The 20,309-nt window shown below is 47.2% G+C and overlaps 1 long non-coding RNA gene across 3 annotated transcripts in view; it reads right to left on the bottom strand.

Annotated features, from left to right (window-relative positions):
- Nucleotides 1-10,074: 10,074 nt before the first annotated feature.
- The window catches only part of LOC134165914 (uncharacterized), a 99,500-nt gene continuing 89,265 nt past the window's right edge, over nucleotides 10,075-20,309 (bottom strand). For 2 of the 3 annotated variants that reach the window (XR_009965687.1, XR_009965688.1), the window contains exon 2: nucleotides 10,075-11,552. This is a non-coding gene — a long non-coding RNA (uncharacterized LOC134165914). Of the gene's footprint in view, nucleotides 11,553-17,312 lie in introns of all 3 variants that reach the window. The other variant, XR_009965689.1, reaches the window with a different exon arrangement.

The following is a 20,309-nucleotide window of genomic DNA, read 5'->3' as shown; positions in this document are numbered from 1 at the left end:
AAAGCTCTAGTGCTTCCAGGTAGGAGTGCAAATCCGAAGGGATAGAGATGGCTCAGCCTTCGCAAGGGTTTTAATTCCTTTTATTCCCATTTGTCCCACAGAAGGGGACTTTATAGAGCAAATATAAATGGCTGTCTTTCTTCTCACACGTCTTGTTCTTCTACCAAGCTAACACTGAGCAATCAACTTCTCACTCCAGTAAACACAGGCCTTTCTGAAGACACAACTGGATGCATGAGCATTTTCCCTTAGAGGAGAGGTTTAAGTGTTTCACAAGGCCCATGTAAGCATATAAACATGGTCCTTGTGTGAAAAGCAAGTTTTATTCAGCATCATGTACATTTTACCCACTTAAGATACCCTGCAAGGCCTCAGCATGGCCAGCACCATCCAAAGCTCAACTATCACATCCAGCTGTCTTGCCTGGAATTAGTTTGTGCTTTATTTATTATTTGCTTAATGCATTTTGGTGACAGGAATGAATCCAGTTTAGATGAAGGCCTCGAGTACCATTTCCCCCCCTCCCTGTGTAATCCTGAAGTGCTTTGAAATTCACAAACAGTCATAAAACCAGGAAAAAAGGGCCAAGGAGAATTCTTTCTGATCTGGTTTTGATATAAGTGATGCGATGCAATATAAAAGAGCATCTACAGAAAGCCCACAGTAACAGCGAAAGCGTGAAGAGGTTTGATTTTAAACCCCAAAGTGTGGTGGATGTGTTAACCAGGAGTTGGGGAGAGGTCATGCATTCCTCACACGTCAATGTTTTCCAATCCCACCCCTGCCTGGAAAACAACCCAACCCTTTCCCCTCCCCATCCCCATGGCCAGGTAGGGGCTGCAGTGGAGGCCCATGGAGAAGCGGGTTGTCCCCTGGCCATGCTGACCAAAGCCCCACCATGGAACATAGGGAATAAAAGCTAACCCCAAAAGGAGGGCTGAATTTCCACATGGACATGCAAGAGACAGATCTGGCAGCCGCTTGCTTTTCACTCCCTTGCTTTGTTCTGTGTCAGAATATATTAAACAGGGGAAGTTTAGATGGAATATAAGGAGGAAGTTCTTTCCTGTTGGGGTGGTGAGGCACTGGAATGGGTTGCCCAGGGAGGTTGTGAATGCTCCATCCCTGGCAGTGTTCAAGGCCAGGCTGGACAGAGCCTTGGGTGAGCTGGTTTAGTGTGAGGTGTCCCTGCCCATGGCAGGGGGGTTGGAACTTGATGATCTTAAGGTCCTTTCCAACCCTAACTATTCTATGATTCTATATTAGGACACAAATCTTTGTGGCTCGCAGACATGAAAGCCTTTTTTGTGGGACAGCAGATACTTGTTTCTTCGTGATCCTTCAGACTCCTTCTTCTCTTCTGATTTCAGCAGATTCTTCAGTATTTTGTGGTGGGGGGTTGAGTAATTCAGTGTAAAACTGTCCAAGCAAATCTGCTCTGTAACAGCTCTTTGTGGCTTGACTTCCTGAGAACACACTTGAGAGCTCCATCAGAAATGCTGCTGTCTCTTCAGCCAGGTGAGGATTGGGATGGGAGGATAAAAGCCCACAAACCTTTGAAGGCTTCACAAAAGCATTTAGGAAACGTACTGAAAATTCCCCAGTATTTTCTAGGAATATTTTTTTTTTTTGGTTAAAAATATATATTCCACCTCTTCCCTGAAACGTATTTGTGGCTTGGACTGCAGTAGGAATCACTCTTGCCAAAGCTTTATTAGTCCGAGCATTCATAATTCCATGTATATAGAGGCAACAGGATGAAAGACCATATCATCCCTTACAATTGCTGCATGCTGTAAGAAACCTTGGGCTTCCTTTGAACCTCCAGTTAAGTCCCATTTATTCCCTACTTTTTATTTCAAATCATTTTCTTCCTCTGAAGCTTTTCATTTTTCCTTGACACCGTATCTGAGATAGGAATCCCACCCGTGCCAGTATGCCATTTCCCTGACCATGACTGCATCCTCCCAACCTCCTCCATTTCTATTCCACCCGTGCTGCTTTGATATATAAGATCTCTGAGGTTGGGATGGAAAGATTTTTATTCCAAATTTCTTTCACACTTAATCAGCCTCAGGAAAAAAAAAAAAGAAAAAAAGAAAGAAAAAAGAAGGAAAAAGCAGGATTCTTGGGAAGCTCAGCTTGGAAAACATCAATCACAACCCCTTGAAGGCCTCGCACTCACTGATAAATCTGACAGTGAACAGTGCCACCAACTCACTGCTGGTGACAGCTCTGGTTCCACATGGGCCCCACAGTGACAGAGCTCCTTGCAGTCTGCTCTCTGAGCAGGTACCTGGTTTCCTGCAGGACAAGGATGCCCAAGCACAGCCTCCAGCAGACGTGTTCCCATTGCAGCCAGGAGCCATGCTCAGAATAGGATCCAAGAGAAGGTGCTGTTTGCTTTGCTATTCTATCTCGTATAAACCCCTTGGATTTGCTCTAGGAATAACAAAAATGCCTTGCTGCTTTGTTTGCATTTTATTCATTCACAGCTAGGATTTCCAAGAGCTCCGAAGTGTGGGCACACAGACGCTGCTCTGCAGTCAGCCCAGCGTTTGGCTGTCAGGAGAAAATTCAACCTACACTCAATGCCTACAAGGCAAAAAACATAAGGAAACCCATCGAGATTAACTGGCTCATTCAGCATCCCACAAGTTTTCATTCACAGCTTTCCCTGCCAGCGTCGCACCATTACAAATTGAATGCTTCAAAGCTTTGTTTCTCCAGAGGCTTTTTCCTTTCATATAAAATAGACGTTATTGCAATGCATCCCCATGGCACTGTGCCAGGCAAGAGCAGGCATCTGCACACACCAGAGCAAGCAGCTCGCTTGTGCTTAGCCAAGAAGAAAAGGGGGGGGGAAAGTTCATTCATGGACCACACAGCGTTAAGTTGGGGTACAGGGGCTGTATCTGTCCTGGACGCCTGCTCAGGGTCACCTCCAAGCCTCAGCAGCATCTGCGCCATCCTTCACTTGAATCCATCCTACACTCTGCTGTGTGTTCCCCCAGCTATTCCAAAAGCCAAAGCAACCCCCAGCTCCATGCATGAATGCCTCTTCCAGTGGCAAAACCAAACCTCTGGGCTTGGGTCTCAACAGAGAGACTAAATGGGGCTCAGCTCTTCCCTGTGGCCTTATCCTGTTACACAGTTTGCACCTTGCTCCTTTCCCTCGTGTAGTGCAGTAAAAACTAGGAGACAAAACCAGCATCATTTTATAAACAATGTGTGCGAGGACCAAAATCAAAGCCCAGAACTCACGTGACATATCCAATCCATGGGCTGCTCAGCAAAGAGAGGCTGAGAGACCTGGGCTTGTTCAGCCTGGAGAAGAGTGGGTTCCTTAAGGGGAGACCATAGAGCAGCTCCAGTGCCTAAAGGGGCCAACAAGAAATCTGCAGAGGGGCTTTTTACAAGGTCCTGCAGTGGTGGGACAAGGGGGAATGGCTTTAACCTGCCAGAGGGGAGACTGAGGTGAGCTCTTAGGCAGAAGCTCTTCCCTGTGAGGGTGCTGAGGCGCTGGCACAGGGTGCCCAGAGAAGCTGTGGCTGCCCCATCCCTGGCAGTGTTCAAGGCCAGGTTGGACACAGGGGCTTGGAGCAAGCTGCTCTAGTGGAAGGTGTCCCTGCCCGTGGCAGGGGGTTGGAACTGGATGAGCTTTAAGGTCCCTTCCAACCCAAACCAGTCTGGGATTCTATGATTTTCCCAACAGTTTACATCTTTAGACCCTAAATCACCCATTGTGCATCTCCCCACACATATTGAAATATGCCTGTAGAGACCTCACTGGGGAGAAACCCTTTATTCAGACTGGGGGTGAGCCGGGCAGAGATTTCTACCTTCCTGTACTTAGCATTTAAAATCCTTTATTAGTGATACAAAGCAATAGGAAATTACAACCCCACTGTAACAAAAACCAAGCACCATGCTGCAGACCAGTGAGCATCTACCCAATCCTGCTCTGGGCTTACTGCTCCTATTCATTCATCTGCCAGAAACCTCCACTCCCACTTGAAATAAAGAGAGTAACATGAAAAAATCACAGCATCCCACATTCAAAACCATGTTTATTTGCAAACGTTAAAGGTGAATCCTCAAGACAATGGGGCAAAGTGGTGAGTGGTCAACAATCACTCTTATTGCTTCCCAAACGCTGACAATTAAGGCCTTTCTCCATCTGTCTCTCATAAGGAGTGTTTCTTCTTGCTGTAGCCCCTATGCATCCCAACGCTATGCGCTTGACACACTGCTTGACGTTTAATGGGACTTTAAAACCAGCAGGTGTGCAAGATGCAACCCCGGGTCAGGCGGTGGGGATGAGAGGCTCCATCCAGTGCAACAAAACAAAGCAAGCATGCTCTTTTTCATGGCTTACATCTGGTCACAAACAGGCCGGAGCACCGGAGCCCTCCCTAACCTCGGGGTCTTCTGCGGGCAGCGGATGGGAGGGGAGCGGGCGCCTCTGTCTCCATGGAAGTGCTTATCAGGTGGAAGGAAGTTATAATAAAATTTACTGCAGTTCCACAAAGTACCACTGTTTGCGTGTTATTAATCACTTACACGGGTCCCCGTCAGAGGAAATGGAGCCCCGACAGTGATTTATATGCTATTTAGATAACCTGGAGAGCGTGTTCTGAGCTCTGTGCCCAGGCTGTTGTCCACTGAGGGGGTTCCCCCTCCTTCAAACCCCCTGGGGTCCCCCCTAGAGCCTTCCTTTTGCCTTCAAAGCCACCGCTCTCCTTATCAGGGCCACCGCCAAAGCAGGCGCTTTCCAAGCGCGTCCGAACGCAGCAGCTTTTCCCATCGCTGTGAGATCAAACAGTCCCTCCTGCCTGCAAACAAAAACCTGGCTGGAAAACAAAGTGGCTTTCCCCTCTCTACGAGTCCCGAGGGACACCAAGTGCAGGCAGATGGTGATGCTGCGGATCCCACCCAGTGCTGAGCTCTTGCAGGGCAATGCCCAGTACAAGTCCCATCCCCTGCCTACCTCAGCATGAGAATATCCCATTGGGATGTTCATTTTGCAGTCGTAAAGGGGTTAATAAAGGGACGTCAGTGTCCTGTCAAGAGTAATTTGCATAACTTTTCATTTTAACATACATTTTCATAGTATAGAATCATAGAATAGTTAGGGTTGGAAAGGACCTTAAGATCATCCAGTTCCAACCCCCTGCCATGGGCAGGGACACCTCACACTAAACCATATCACCCAAGGCTCTGTCCAACCTGGCCTTGAACACTGCCAGGGATGGAGCATTCACAACCTCCCTGAGCAACCCATTCCAGTGCCTCACCACCCTAACAGGAAAGAATTTCCTCCTTATATCCAATCTAAACTTCCCCTGTTTAAGTTTTAACCCGTTACCCCTTGTCCTGTCACTGCAGTCCCTAATGAAGAGTCCCTCCCCAGCATCCCTATAGGCCCCCTTCAGATACTGGAAGGCTGCTATGAGGTCTCCACGCAGCCTTCTCTTCTCCAGGCTGAACAGCCCCAACTTTCTCAGCCTGTCTTCACACAGGAGGTGCTCCAGTCCCCTGATCATCCTCGTGGCCTCCTCTGGACTTGTTCCAACAGTTCCATGTCCTTTTTATGTTGAGGAAACCAGAACTGCACACAATGCTCCAGGTGAGGTCTCACAAGGGCGGGTGAGGTCTCACGAATGCAGCCTGGGGTGCAATGCACACAGGCAGCAGAAGGTGTTTGGGTTGCAAGTGTGTCTGAAGCACTGGCCTGGGCTCCAGAGTCCCACAGTCACTGGACCCCATGTGATGCAAGGGAGGACAAAGAGAAGAGTCCTGCTCTGTTTGCTGTCACTGACACCCAGGCTAACCACGTTATAGCCCTCCTTTTCTCCTCGATGCCTCCAGGAAAGCTGCTCCCGCTCATCACCCTACGAGCTGCTCCATGCTGCTGTAGGACAAGATGTTGCTCTGTGGTCCACTCTTGGAGACACAAGAAAGGACTCAGTGGACTCAAACCTGCAGGCTGGATGTGGCTCATTCTTCAAGAAGCTACAAAACTTCTGTTTCTTCCCCCCCACACATACACCTTGCTTTCTCATTTTGGGAACTTCAGGCCTGATTTCAGTCAGCCCGAACCTATGTATTCTACACAGAAAAGCCCTCAATTCTCTCTTTCCATCCTGATTCGTTTCCTCCTGTAATGTGGAAGTTTCTGTATCCTTGAAAAATCCACATCCCTGTTTCTGAGGAAGCAGGTCAGGGGGACGGGGCAGCAGTAGGCTAGTTTCAGTTTCAGTAGAAGGGTTATTTCCCTTGCTCCTAATCTCTCCTGCATATCACATTTCCTCTCTGTTTCATAAATGAACAAATTTACTGTAATCATTAGAGTTTTACTTCAAAATTAAAGGCAGGCTAATACAGAACTCTGCACGTATTAACTCTGACTTTGCTTTTGTGACATCAGATGTTTCTTAACCAAAACCATATTGTTTTGTGAAGTCTAGTGATTTTAGGCACCTTCAAAACAAGGGAGTTAACCTCCCGTTAACTGTTAGCCTTTCTTCATCATAAACAACCCAGCTCCAGATCAATGGTGGTGACATTTGCTTTCGCAAATGCAAGTGTTTGTTTCTCTCTCTCTGTAAACAGAGGTAATGTCTTCATGGCCTTTTCGGTTTAGTTGACATTGAGAAACACACAGTGTAAAGACACAGCCCAGAAAGCCCTGGCTGCAGGGCTGGTTCTTCTGGGAAGGTCCGGAGTCTCATGCTAAGGGTGGCTCTGAGGTTCAAGCAGAGCTCCATGGGTTGGTGTGCTTGAAATCCAGAAGCTTTCTTAGAAGTTCATTTGGAACCCCAGATCTGACATTTGGCCTCTGCATCATTTCAGCCATGCCCCAGGCAAGCCCAGGACTCAGGACCATACATTTGGTGGGGCAGATGCCCTCACCTCTGCCTGTATGAGATAAACTACGTTGAGAAGAAACAAGAGTGGCTGGAGCCAAGCACTGGAGAGAAAAAGGCCATCTGCTGCCCACAGAAGCTGTGGCTGCCCCATCCCTGGCAGTGTTCAAGGGCAGGTTGGACACAGGGGCTTGGAGCAAGCTGCTCTAGTGGAAGGTGTCCCTGCCTGTGGCAGGGGGTTGGAACTGGATAAGCTTTAAGGTCCCCTCCAACCCAAACCATTCTATAATTGCTCCATGGTACAAATGCTGTATTTGCTGGAGCTTCTTTTGTCCCAGTCAGGTCATGGGAAAGGGAAGACAAACACTGCAACGTGAAATGTGTCCTCACATGGGTTCTGTGAGGGAGCAAGAGGGTCGGAGTGGAAATACAGGAAGATGCCAGAGAAAGGTTCCTTCCCATTCCCTCAAAACCTATTGGGGAATAGGCTGCATGCATTTCATTGTTTTCCAGTCTAGAGGTTGCACCTGGGGTTGTTGATACCAATGCCACTTCTTCCCACTTTTCCCCTCTATCCCATGCTGCAGCTCGGAGCTGCTGTCCGAAGCAACCACTAGAGAAAGGATTTAACAGCCCAGGAGACCCAGCCATGGCATCTCTGTCTGTGCTTCAACCACAAGCTCCCACACTGGCCACAAGGCTAAAAATAAATGGGAGCTATTTAAATCGGAAAGCAAGATGTACTTTTCCTTCAGTCCTGCAGGTCTAAGCAGGAGCAGCTAAAAGAACAGAATGGTTTTGTTGTTTTCCTCAGCTTATTTTAATCCTCCCATGGATAAGTTATGAAATTGTGGTAGCACATTTATTGACTCCAAGCATTCATTCAGAAGCTGCAGACCACCGAATCCCACAATTTTACTCATGGAACAATCCCTCTCCCAACAGAAGCACCAGTTTGAGGCTCATAAATAACAACAGTAGGGAAAGAAGAAAAGCCTAAATAAGATGGGGAGAGAGGGTTCAATAACAAACACAGCTTGCTTTTCAAAACAGCCTTGCAAAAATGCTGTTTGTACCACAGGTCTCAGCTGGACAATACAAGGAATGTCAGGAATCTTATTTCTCGAGTCCATTCTTTGGGGAAAAGGCAGTTTTCAAGAAATACCCGATGATACGATCCTGAAAACAGTTCTATAAATCACAGCTAATACAGCCCCAAAACAGCTCTTTTGGAGCTCCAGCAACCATGGCAAGAGATGTGCACATATCTATTACTTCTGGTCTGTGTTTCTTTCAGGACGGTTTATTCCAAGACCTAAGTGCTTTGCACGTATCTTCTTAGAATCACAGAATCCCAGACTGGTTTGGGTTGGAAGGGACCTTAAAGCTCATCCAGTTCCAACCCCTGCCACAGGCAGGGACACCTTCCATTAGAGCAGCTTGCTCCAAGCCCCTGTGTCCAACCTGGCCTTGAGCACTGCCAGGGATGGGGCAGCCACAGCTTCTCTGGGCACCCTGTGCCAGCGCCTCAGCACCCTCACAGGGAAGAGCTTCTGCCTAAGATCTGATCTAAACCTACCCTCTTTCATTATCATATTTTTCAGTTTCGTGTTTTAATCACCTCCTCAGCACACAAAATAGCTGCTTTTCCTCACTGACTCCTCCCCATGCTCCTGTGGGGCAGCAGAGGCATAGTGGCAGCTTCACCAGCATGGCTGACAGCAAGCAGAGGACAGAAACTACAAGAACTAAGCCCAGTTTCCCCCATGGCATTGCCTAATTGGCAGTGTCAAGCAGCAGAGACGCAAAGGCATCTACTGCCCACCAGAACCCCCCAGGTCATGGGATCAGCTGTGTGTCTACGCTCACTGCATCAGCAAGGTATCAAAGGAGACATCCAGGGTGAATCTCCAGACCTGCTGGATGTAAAGCTCTGTTCATTGCGTGTCTGTGACACAGAGCAGAGGCGTGACACAGGAGCGTCCTGAGGATGGATGGGCTAGTTAACACATTGGCTGTCTCTGTGGAGCTGCTTGGAAGGAGGTAGCTTAAAGGATGGAGGCTTGATGGGCAGGCAGGGAGTCTGTGTGCTTCTTTGACACACTGCAGTAGCAGCCTTTTGGGTGGAAAAATGATGAAAGCTTTGGAAACAGAAGAATCATTCCAGGGAAGGTTGAGAGAAGATTTAAAGTAAATTGGGATGGTGTCTGCACCAGGATGCCAGCGCTGCCAGGCATCCCGAGGGGAGGCCACCCTTGGAGCCCATCTCCTTCCCGGAGGAGGTGATTTCCTGGCCATGAAGCTGAGGATTATTGAAGGTTACTGGTCTTACCACTTTCCCCAGACAAGGAAGATGAAATGGCACCAACAGAGCAACTGAACAAGGCTGGGAGTTGGGAGACATCCTTATCATGGATGGCCTGTGCAGGAGCAGCACCACAGCACAGCTCAGCCACCTTCCCCTCCTCAATGCCTGTCTGTAACCCTGAACAGGGCAGGGAGCAGAGGCTGATGATGGCAGTAGACAGATTCCCATTCCCAGAAAGTCAGGGCTTCACAGGAAAAAACACGTTCATAGAATCATAGCATGGTTTGGGTTGGAAGGGACCTCAAAGCTCATCCAGTTCCAACCCCCTGCCACAGGCAGGGACACCTTCCACTAGAGCAGCTTGCTCCAAGCCCCTGTGTCCAACCTGCCCTTGAACACTGCCAGGGATGGGGCAGCCACAGCTTCTCTGGGAACCCTGTGCCAGTGCCTCAGCACCCTCACAGGAGAGAATTTCTCCCTAATATCCAATGTTCTCCAGGTACATCTCATGTCTACCAAATGCCACAGACCTGTTCCCTTGCTCCACCATTAGCTCTGTATGGACAGCCTCCACATCGACCTTGGTGGTACCCAAGTTCATCCTCCCTCCCTCCAGCCCCAGCTGCAGGGCACTGGGGTGTCTCAGCTGGTGCTGCCCCATATCCACAGTCACTTTGGCCCTGCTACCCGCAGGGTCAGTGGCTGAATTCCCCTCATTTGAGTGCTGCCCTAAGTGATTAACCACACAAACACCACCCCACAGCAGACCAGCTGGACGGGTGACTTGAAAGCAGCTTTGCTCATGACACGCTTGGATTCTGCCTGGCGAGAGCGAAGGGTGAAGCTAAAAACATCATCCACCAGTGAGCACATTTTTGCATTTCAAAGAAAAAACAATTTTACTTGCTAATAAATGATTTGTTTATTTACCCTTTCCTCCCAGAGAATGGCTTCATGGCTGCAAGTCCAGATAACTTATGCTTCTATTTAACCCACGTGTGACTTCGAGGTCATCCATTCAGGGAAGTGTAGCATTTCTTACCATGGTATGGAACAAAAATAGGGCTGGACTCTTGCCAGATGGGAGGTTTGTATCTCCCCATGCAGAAGACACCCAAGTGGCAGTCTGGCTGGTGGCCATGCGTAGGGGAGAGGTCAGGAGCCATCCATCAGGTTGGGTCCTTTCTGGGTGAGCAGAGCCGAGTCAGTAAGTAGTTAAGTCTCCTGCTCCATGCCTGGAATTGGAAAAGCCATTGGGAGTGGTGTTATTTTGCTGTGCAGTATAGCACAGAGTGTCAGCTGCTTTGTTTTGTTTGCTAATGTAGCCCAACAAGTGACTGGTGGGTGAATTTAATCCGCTGGAGAACACACAGTTCCTGGATAGGTTTTGAGATATGCCCAATAGTGAAGCCATTTCCCTGGACACCTACAAGGGCTGGGGTTGCGGGTTGTTTGCTTCCCCTTTGCTTTGTTTTTAACAGAGAGCAGACCTCATTTATTGTAACAGGAAAACCAAGCGCTCTATTAAAGTCATGATTACGCTGCTGCCAAGTATTTGGGATGCTGGAGTTAGGATTTTTCCTTCACTAAGAAAAATCTCCCTGATCCCCTTCACAGGTAAATCTCTACACACCTTTCAAAGGTCAGTTTTTCTTCGCGTTCCCCTTGTGTCAGTATCATTTGTTTCATACTGGTAAGTTTCAGATGAAAACAAGAATATCTCAGTGATTCAGAACTGAAGCACCCCAGTTCAGGTTTGCAATAGAAAACAGCTTTCCAATGAGACATTTGTGTGTCTTCAGGAGCTCCAACCATTGCCCAAAGAGAAGACTGCAGTGCTACAGATGCTGTCTAATTAATCCTCCCTGCACCTTTGGTGTATAGAGGGTATTAACCTCAATTTACAGATCAGAAATAGGAGGCAGGAGGGAGATGATTGACAGCTGTAACGAGCACATTGCTTCATTCAGCCAAGGATTACAGCTCATGGTTCCCAATTCCCTCATTAGTAAGCTATGCAGCTCTTCCAATGGACCAGAAATGAATATTGGGGAATAAAGCAAAATATTTGCCTTTAGATGTTTGTGTTCCTGCAAAATATCTTGCTACTGAAGGTGATTACAAGCCCTGCTTCTGCCACTGTCACCTCTCCTGGCTTTCTTAATGACAAATTCATCTTGAGGGAGGAAATATCTGCTGTCACACCACGTCATAGGAGGAAGCATTACAGAAATGTAACTATTCAGCAGTCTTCAGGGGATCTGGCTGTGCCGGGGGCTGTTCTTCACATGCTGATTACGGCTCCCATGCTGCTTTATTTGCTGAGTGTTTAAGTCCTGGTGCCAATGGAAACCCAGTTTCATCAACAGTGTTTTCTGGCAAGAGAACATAAAATTGATTAAAAATTAATTCAAATCACCTTAGTAAAATCTTAGAACTTTGTATAACTCCAACAAGTGAAAACCAACACTGCTCTGTAGATGACACAGCTTTTTTACATACATTGGGGCTGCTCAGCCTGGAGAAGAGAAGGCTGCGTGAAGACGTCAGAGAAGCTTCCAGTAGCTGACAGGGGCCTGCAAGGATGCTAGAGACGGACTCTTCATCAGGGACTGTAGTGATAGGACAAGGGGTAATGGGTTAAAACTTAAACAGGGGAAGTTTAGACTGGATATAAGGAGGAAATTCTTTCCTGTGAGGGTGGTGAGGCACTGGAATGGGCTGCCCAGGGAGGTTGTGAAAGCTCCATCCCTGGCGGTGTTCAAAGCCAGGTTGGACAGAGCCTTGGGTGACACGGTTTAGTGTGAAGTGTCCCTGCCCATAGCAGGGGGTTGGAACTGGATGATCTTAAGGTAATTTCCAACCCTAACCATTCTATGGGTATATGCAAGCAGCAGGCCTTAGTGTAGGAAAAATCTGTAGGAGAAATCCCAGTGACTCCAAGGCATTGCCCCGTGACAGTTGATTTCACTACTGCATCTCTTCAACAGTACAGAAGAACAGATCACAGTGCCACGGAGATGCTTGTGGATTTATGGCCTCATCCTACCTACTCAAACCCCTTCTATACCTCCTGTCTATGGACTTTAAATCTTAAACTTCTGTAGGCACTTTGGGTTTAACAGAGAGGTTTTTCCAGAATAAAGTTGTTTGGGTTTCCCCCCACACTGGAAAAGAAAGGGTTTTCTATCAAAATCTGTGAGATTCATAATTGTGCTGCAAAAGGTATTCCCATTTTCCTGAAACGGAAGGGTTGATGCCACTCTGACTGGAACACCGCAACTTTCCCTTTTGCTTGCAATACAATGATATAATTTCTGAGAAGGGAAAAACACTTTCATCAGTGAAAAAAAAAAAGACAACAGTTTATTTTTGGTTTTGAGATTTTCTTCCCATTTGGAAACTGTTTTTTTTCCCTGTCATTCCAGAATGTGTTTTCTCTGATTCCAGATTTTTCCATAAATAACAAGTCTGATTCCTGCCCTGCTCTGTTGCATCCTTTCTGCAGGGTCCTCCCAGGAATGGCATGCCTCAAGGATTAAAGAGATGTAATGTTTGTAGAGAGATAAAGATTAAGTTCACTCAGTTCTTAGACCTCATGCCGGGTCCGAGCACGAGGCTGGATTTCACTTTGTAGGAGTTATCACAACTGAAACTGCTCTTCAGTGGAAACCACTATGCAACCATCCATTTGCAGTTGTAAAAGTCAATATATTTAAGCCTGCAGTGCATAACAATGACCCCTATGGATCCTCCAACGTTTTTCTTGGATCTCTATAAGCCTGGTTTTAATATATTACTCATCTAAATTGTTCCTGGGACTTGATTATTTGCTGGAGTTAAATATCCAATCTGAAAAGATTTTTAAACATGTGGATGCTGAATTCCCCACTGCACTAAGCTTCATTTAGCTCGACTAAAACTGCCATGCCATAAAAAAATGCTTAAAAACATCTCAAACGAACTGCTCTCCTGGTTGGTGGAAGCTCCCCAGGCAGGATTCCTTAGTGATGATAATCTCTGGTTTTGGCTGGCTCTGTTTAGTTCCCTGGAAGAATAAAATCCAGTTTTCACTGAGCTGGATATTGAGGTGAAAACAGAGGGCACAGCCGTCCCCTCTCCCCTGCAGCGTCCTTCCCCGTAAGTACATGGATACTGGATGTTCCCCAAGGAAAAAAATGTGGCAAGCCAAGCGATCTACAAAACAATATTGATTTATGCTCTGCCTCTGAAAAGGGGATGAAATCACCCTTGTTTGCATGCGCAAGGGCTCGCTGCATTCCTTCCAGTCACCGGGGCTGTGGAGAGCCCTCCTTGGTATTCAAAGGCAAATCCCTGCAGATCCATCCCAGCACCGGGCAAGTCCCTTTGTAACCATCAAGTGATGGGGCAAAGCCTGCTGAATTCAAAGCAGATCAAAGCCTGTTCAGCCTTTGCCTGGTTTGCTTTCCAAGCGCCAGCTCCTTTTCAGGATGCTGGTGTAAATTAGGGGCCAGTCTGTTGAAGGAGATGGAGTTACAGGAGAAAAGAACTGGCTCAAAAACCAGAGAAGCCAAAAACCACTGCACAGAGTTCAGCAGGCGAGTTTCCTTCCCTATTTCTTCCACAAAGAAGGAGAACTGGGTCATCTTGCAAATAACTGCACAGAGCCCAGATTTTCCCCCCTCCTCTCCTTTTCTATATGGAAGAGCAATTGGGCAATCATGTGAAGAAATGCATAAAGCTCAGCACAAGGTGCAGGGATTTTTTCCTCCTCCTCCTTGGAATAATCTTCCCTTTCGCTCTACAGCAATGAATACTAACAGGGGGGATGTTTTCAGAGTGTTAGGATGGTGTTCAAAGGAAGCACCACACATTTATTCCTAAACCATCAGGTTTGTTTGCCTTTGTGACCCTGAAGTTTGGGGGGAAACACCCCGATTTATGCACCTTTGATTGATACCTGTGGCAATTCAGTGTCTTTATCTCAGCCATGCAGTCAGATTTCTGCCGGTTTGGCCACAGAGCCTCCCTCCAGCTTCAACAACTTGATATCCAGAATGAATGAATCTGATCTGTGCATGCTTTTACAACCCCCTTGTCTTATTCCCCCCCAGGGAAAAATATCATCTGCCCTATTGTTGACTGCTGGGATTTACCCCCACAGTATCTCTCCCATCAACATGTGATTAATCACCCTAATCCAGCAGGCACCTCTCAGGAACCCAAGACCTTTTACAAGCCTTAATTAAGCCTTGCAACATCCCCGTAAAATAGGTTGAAGCTGGGGTTAAATGATTTGCCCGGGGTGACAGAGCAAATCAGAAGCAGGGATAGAAATGAGAAGGAAAGCTGCTGCTTCTGAACTACATGCATGGCTCCCAGGATTGATGCAGGATAGCAAAGCCTTTCTATTTCTCTTTGGAGATGGGGTCCTACAGCCACCAAAGCCATGCAGCCACGCAGGCAGGCTTCCCCAGCTCTCACCCACTGCCTCCATCCCTTCAGCCCAGGCATCCCCTGCAAGCCCAGCCTCTCCCCTTGCCCACGGTCCACGTTCACAGCTCCCTAACCGACTACTTGTACAAGCTTTAAGTGCCTGTAAACTGGCAGCTGAACCCTGCCCCGGAGCTGACCATTCTTCATGAGCCACCTCTCCTCATTTGACACCCAAATTGGAGTCAGACCCTCGACACTTGGCACATCATCAATTGCAGAGAAATCAGAGAATCAGAGCCAGATGTGAGGATGATGGGGAATGGGAATCTCCCTCATGGCCTCTGTAATCACAGCAAGGATGGTGGATCCAGGGAAGCCTTAAGGGAGGCAAAATTAGCAAAGGGGGGGAATGGTTTGGGAGCTCCTGACACCTTGCCAGGGGGCTTTTGTGGGATCACTTCTTTTCTAGACACACGTATTAAGGAGTCTCATGCAGGTGGCGGCGAGGGCTGACCATGTGCTTGCTTCTTTCTCTCCATCAAGTTGGGAAACACAGTTGTGGGTTTCTGAGGTTGGTTTTCTTTTTTTTCTTCCCAGGAAAAAATCTTTGCTTTGTTTTCCCTTAATTTGCCCCAGATTTTCATAGCAGACTGTATCATTAAACAAACAAACCAGCAACCCAAAATCAATGTTCTCTCAGCTGGCTTAGTGGTTTCCTCAATGACCCAGCAGCAAAAGCAGACTGGCAGGGGAAGGAAGATCTCTCCCTGTGGTACCCACCAAAGTGGGATCTGTTGGGAAAGACAAATACCTACAGCTCCAGGAAAATGTCAGTTTTCCTTAAAGAAGAGGGTTCCTCTATCCTTCCCTCCACTGCTTGCGCAGCTTCTTCAATGTATTCCTAAAGGTCATCCAAGGAAACATTATTCCTAGAAGACTCCTCCTCCCCCAGCACTTTACATCTCCTCTCACAAACTTTACACAACTTGGCATAACATTGAATAAATCAAATATAACCAATTCTATGAGGAAATGATGGTCTGAGGCCCTCACACATGCTCTGCCTGTGAGAAGGAGGGAGAGCATCAGCCCTTTACAGCACTGCTGAAAGCTTTAATGAAACATGAGAATAAGCAAAGCCACCAGATCCCCACTACTGTTTGGCATCTGCCTTATCTATTTTCTTGGGGGCCAGCTCATGTCTTTGGCATATATCTAGCCTGAGGGACATCCTGGCAAAGGGATTAACTATTCAAACAGAAAGCATTATCCACTGATGTGATCCCCTGAACGCACAGGACCTCTCCAACCCGGTGGTCTTGTCTACCATGACTCCCTGGAGACACCCTCTGCAGCACAGCATCTGATGGGGACAGAAAGCTGGTATAGCTGGTGGCCCCATGCAGCATCCCTGGGGATGCTCTCGCGTGCCGGTCCATGTGGGCTACTCCCAGGAACAGCTTGTCTCCAGGTTTGCTTTGGTGTACACATCTGGGCAAGTGGCATACCGCAGCGCTCAGGCATCTCTGCCTCGAGAGGTCCCCTGGGAGCTGCATCAAAAGTACTCCTCTTCCTTCTTCACTTCTGCTCTGCAGTTGTATCATCCACCCTGTCACACACATGCTGTGCACAACCAGCGACTCCGACCATCCCTGTCCGATGCACTCGGTCTGGAAGTAGTTAATACACAAGGTGCCAGGAAATGGTGCTAAAAATAAGCTGCATGGCTCCTCCATACAACATGCCATGCCTTACACGTGGCTTTTTTAGTGTGGCTCTTCAGAGCAGCCCTTTACAGAACATGCTTCTGGGGTTGTTTTTCCTACACCTATTTCGACATCCCCAGCAGAGCCACAGGCAACGGGTGGGTTGCTCCCCCATTACATCCTCTTGCGAGGCCAGTGCTCCCAGCTCCCTCAGTCCTTCTGGCAAGTTTTGCAACATTTGGCTATTTTGAAACCTTAAGATAAATTTCCAGGGCTTGTGTTTACAGCAAAAAGGCTTGAAAACACGGATCCTAAAGCCCAGAAGACAAACAGACACAACTCCTCATTTCACTGTTATTCTAATCCCAACAATTTCAGTGAAGTATTTGGGTTCTCGATAGGATTGGGCTTTTTTCCCTGCCTTTCAGAAACACTTCCAGAAATACAAGTAGTCTCACCAGCTGGATGGGAATATGGGGAATCAGGAAGTGCACAGAAAATGCTAATTAAAATGAGCTGAAAGCTCAGCATTTTCCCTGTCACCCTCCCCTGTCTGGATTGGCAGCTCCGAACTCGTCTCTCCGTGATGCAAGGGGAGATGAGCGAGCATCCTGTTTCAAACCCCCAAAGCTGCAGGTCCCTCTTGCATAGACCCCATTGCTGGGGTATGGCCTCAGGCTGCAAGAAGCCTTGCACCACCCATTTCCTTAAGTCAGCCATGGTACTGCTGCTGTTATGAGCCGAGTAAAATAGCACTTGTTCCACAGAAAACAGCCAGGAAACAGTTAATCCCAATTAGTTCAAACCAGCAGATATCATTCTTTATATTTTGGCAGTTCTTGTTTTGAAGGAAAAAATATGTTTGTGTTCTTGGAGTCGGTCTGAACAATAAAATCGAATGCCAGTTTTCTGGTCTAAATTAGGTGAAAGACCAGACTTTTTATCGTATGTGTGTGTGTCTGTGTGTGTGCTGTTCTGGTGCATGTTTATTTTATCCCTCTCTATATTTACCATCAAAATCACAGGCTGCCCCAGAGCATGCCGCAGCGTGGCAGGGAAACACGACAGCCCACTTCATTTGCTGAGGTTGGAAATGGAACCTGGTACCAGGAAAACGTGAGCTGCTATCAACAGCAAAAGGAGATTAATTGCCAGAAGATAAACATTATAAAGTCAGTCCTTGTCAGCATATCAAGTCAAAGCCTTTCCAGGGTGTGTGAATAAGGGTTTTAAACTTCTGCACTGGTTGAGGTGTTTTCATGTCTGATTTTAGTGTTTAACACTGAAAAATATCAGAACTCTGGGCTTCAAGGAGGCTAAAATCAAAAGGATTAACGAGTGGTAAAATGCCATGGTCAAAACAACCCAAGGCTGGCACATCTTGTCCATTGTGAGCCCACAGTCAAGGTGCAGGCAACCACTGCCCCATCAAATGGGAAGGAAAAGTGCTAAATAAGCACATTTTCAGCTCTGCTCCACACGCTGTTCCCATCTGCTGAGATCAGCTATAGGAGCCCAAGCAGCGGACAGTGATGCCGTGTCACCACTTCTCACCGGCCGTGTCACAGGGCACACAGAACCCAACCTGTGTGATCCACCCGGGAAGGCTCCAGTTCCCGTGTGTTTCTTTCCATGCAAATGAGCTTTTCATAATGTTGTTTTCAGCCCTCATTGTCTTCAGATGTCACTAATTTTCAGGACAGGCAAGAGGATGCCAGACTCGCAGTCAGCACAGACGCCGGCACGCAACGGAGAAACTATTCCTGCAGTGGAGCACAAGATACAACACAACCCAGCCAAAATGTGCCTGGTTCGTCAGCCAGCAGCAGCTCAGCTCGCAGCACGACCCTCCCCATCCAAAATCCCTCCAAACCCTGTCCTCTAGTCACCAGTGGAGGTGCACAGCTATGGGGAGAGCTCGCTGACATCTGGTTTCTGCGCACTGAACTAGGAGAGCGCCTTTGACATTAAATCTCTGACACCCTGTTTACCTCCTTCTTATTGTGTTTGCAACACTAGAGGGAGACAGGTTTCAAATCGGGTTTTGCAATGAGAAACCAAGATTTATCAATGATGGAAAGCACCCAGATTTGCTTGCAGAGCCCAATGCATCCAGGAGAAAGTAGGTGCCACCTCTGAGCACGGCCAGCTGCAGTCTGAGCAGCCCACTTCCAAACAGGGATTCAAGAGTATTTGGGGCATTCGACTCAAGAAATGCACATAAAAAATAAAATTTGAGCACAGGCTTAAATTTAAGCCCATACTGTAGAGCCTTCTGGCACAAGGGCTCGACCAAGGATTAAGAGCCACACACCGTATTACTCTTAATTGAGCTACTGTCTTCCCATATGCTTTCCCCTGGGGAGATCAGTGGCTGGCTTATGAGTTCAAGCAACAACATCAGTTAAAAGACTATTTGAACAATTGCAGTTGGCAGTTCTCTGAATAATATGAATGCTACAGAGTGTCGGAAAATGTCGTATCATCAATTTTCTGGTTTCCTGCACTCATTGCTTTTGATCTCCACTAAAAGATTTATGGAATGGCTTTCATTTTTACATTAACCTACTCCAAATTACACCAATTGAGAGCTGGGTTGGGTTTTTTTTCCTTAAACATCCAAAGAGAGGTTTTTAAAGCTGAGCCTTTTCATTCCTTCCAGTTTTGATTGTTTGAAGCGAAGGGCTGTTTTGGCAGGTTTATGGGATGGCGTCTGTTTTGCTGACAGACATGCCTGATAGATTGCTGTTTCATGTTTTAGTTTTGGAGCCGTTTGCTGCGTTATCTGCATTTGAAAAACAATTTACTTTGACTTAAAAGTTAAATCAAATATATGGAAATAGCAGCCTTGCTTGCAATCAGATCTTATATCTGTCCTGTTAAGCATCTTTGCCTCATTGTGGGTGAAATGCAGTGATGAAGAAAGTGATTCCTTCCCCTCCAGCACTGCCCACATTCAGTCATTATTGCTCATAGGCAAGGACTAATTCCTCCCCATGAGCCCCACAATGCCTTGAAATGTGAATAAGGGCACTTCTTGCACTGCCTGGCTAACCTAAAGAGGCTATGGATGAGTGTGAAATTAAAACATTCCTTAAGAAACAGGGTTACAGCAGCCAGGACATTTGATGTAGATGATCTCGCGGAACAGTGAGTTTTAGAGTGACCACAGTGTACATGAAGGATTATTTCCTTTTATTTGCACTGGGTATTCAATCATTTGGAGCCTTTGAGCTCGGCCTAGGAATTGCATTCCAGGAATTTGTTGGTGTTTAACAAGACTAGTTTTACTAACCTGTGCCACACCAGAAGTGTGGGGTGAGATAGAGAAAAAACCCTGAGAACTTCTAATGCCAACCCCTCTATGCAAAGCAACTTGCAAGTCAGTGCTCTACTTTCAGTTTTAAGTGATACCATTCACCATCCTCAGGGGTCTTACAAGCCTTGCTAAAAGAAGAAATGGATCTTTCATTTAAGCTACATTAAACAGAGATGCCTCATGCAATGTATTGAGACCTTCAGCGGCAGATCTGGAAAACACGTTTTCCTCCGCTGCTCTTTGCTGTTGGATGGCCTAAACATCTTAAACCCATGAGCCAAGTTCACCCCCACAAAGTCCATCTGTGACAGCACTGATGAGCTTGGCCTCGCTGACGCTTCTTGAAACAGCCTCCAGGCCCAGAATAGCCCTGCACACACCATAGCATCATTTCCTGAGCATGAATCGCAGGGACGAGGCAGGCAGGGAGATCTGTGGCAGCTCCTGACTGAACATCAGGTTTGAGGATGGTCCAGTTGTCTATAAATACAGCTAAACAAGGTACTCCTCTCCCACTCTGGATACTTGTTTTCCCTTCTCCTATCTCAGCTGAATTTTCCTACCAGCTTCCTGAAAACACTTCCCGATTTCACACCATAAACATCCTCCACTTTTATTTGACCAACACTTCCTACACTGCGAGGCCTTCCGCCCAGCTCTTCCAGAGCTGCTCCCATGTTTCCCCTATC

The sequence above is a fragment of the Pezoporus occidentalis genome, unplaced genomic scaffold, assembly GCF_034315485.1.
Source record: "Pezoporus occidentalis ecotype Australia unplaced genomic scaffold, CSIRO_AGI_Poc_V1 ctg25, whole genome shotgun sequence".
NCBI lineage: Eukaryota > Metazoa > Chordata > Aves > Psittaciformes > Psittacidae > Pezoporus > Pezoporus occidentalis.
Note: the sequence above shows the minus strand (reverse complement) of the source record. Positions and strands in the feature narration are given on the sequence as shown.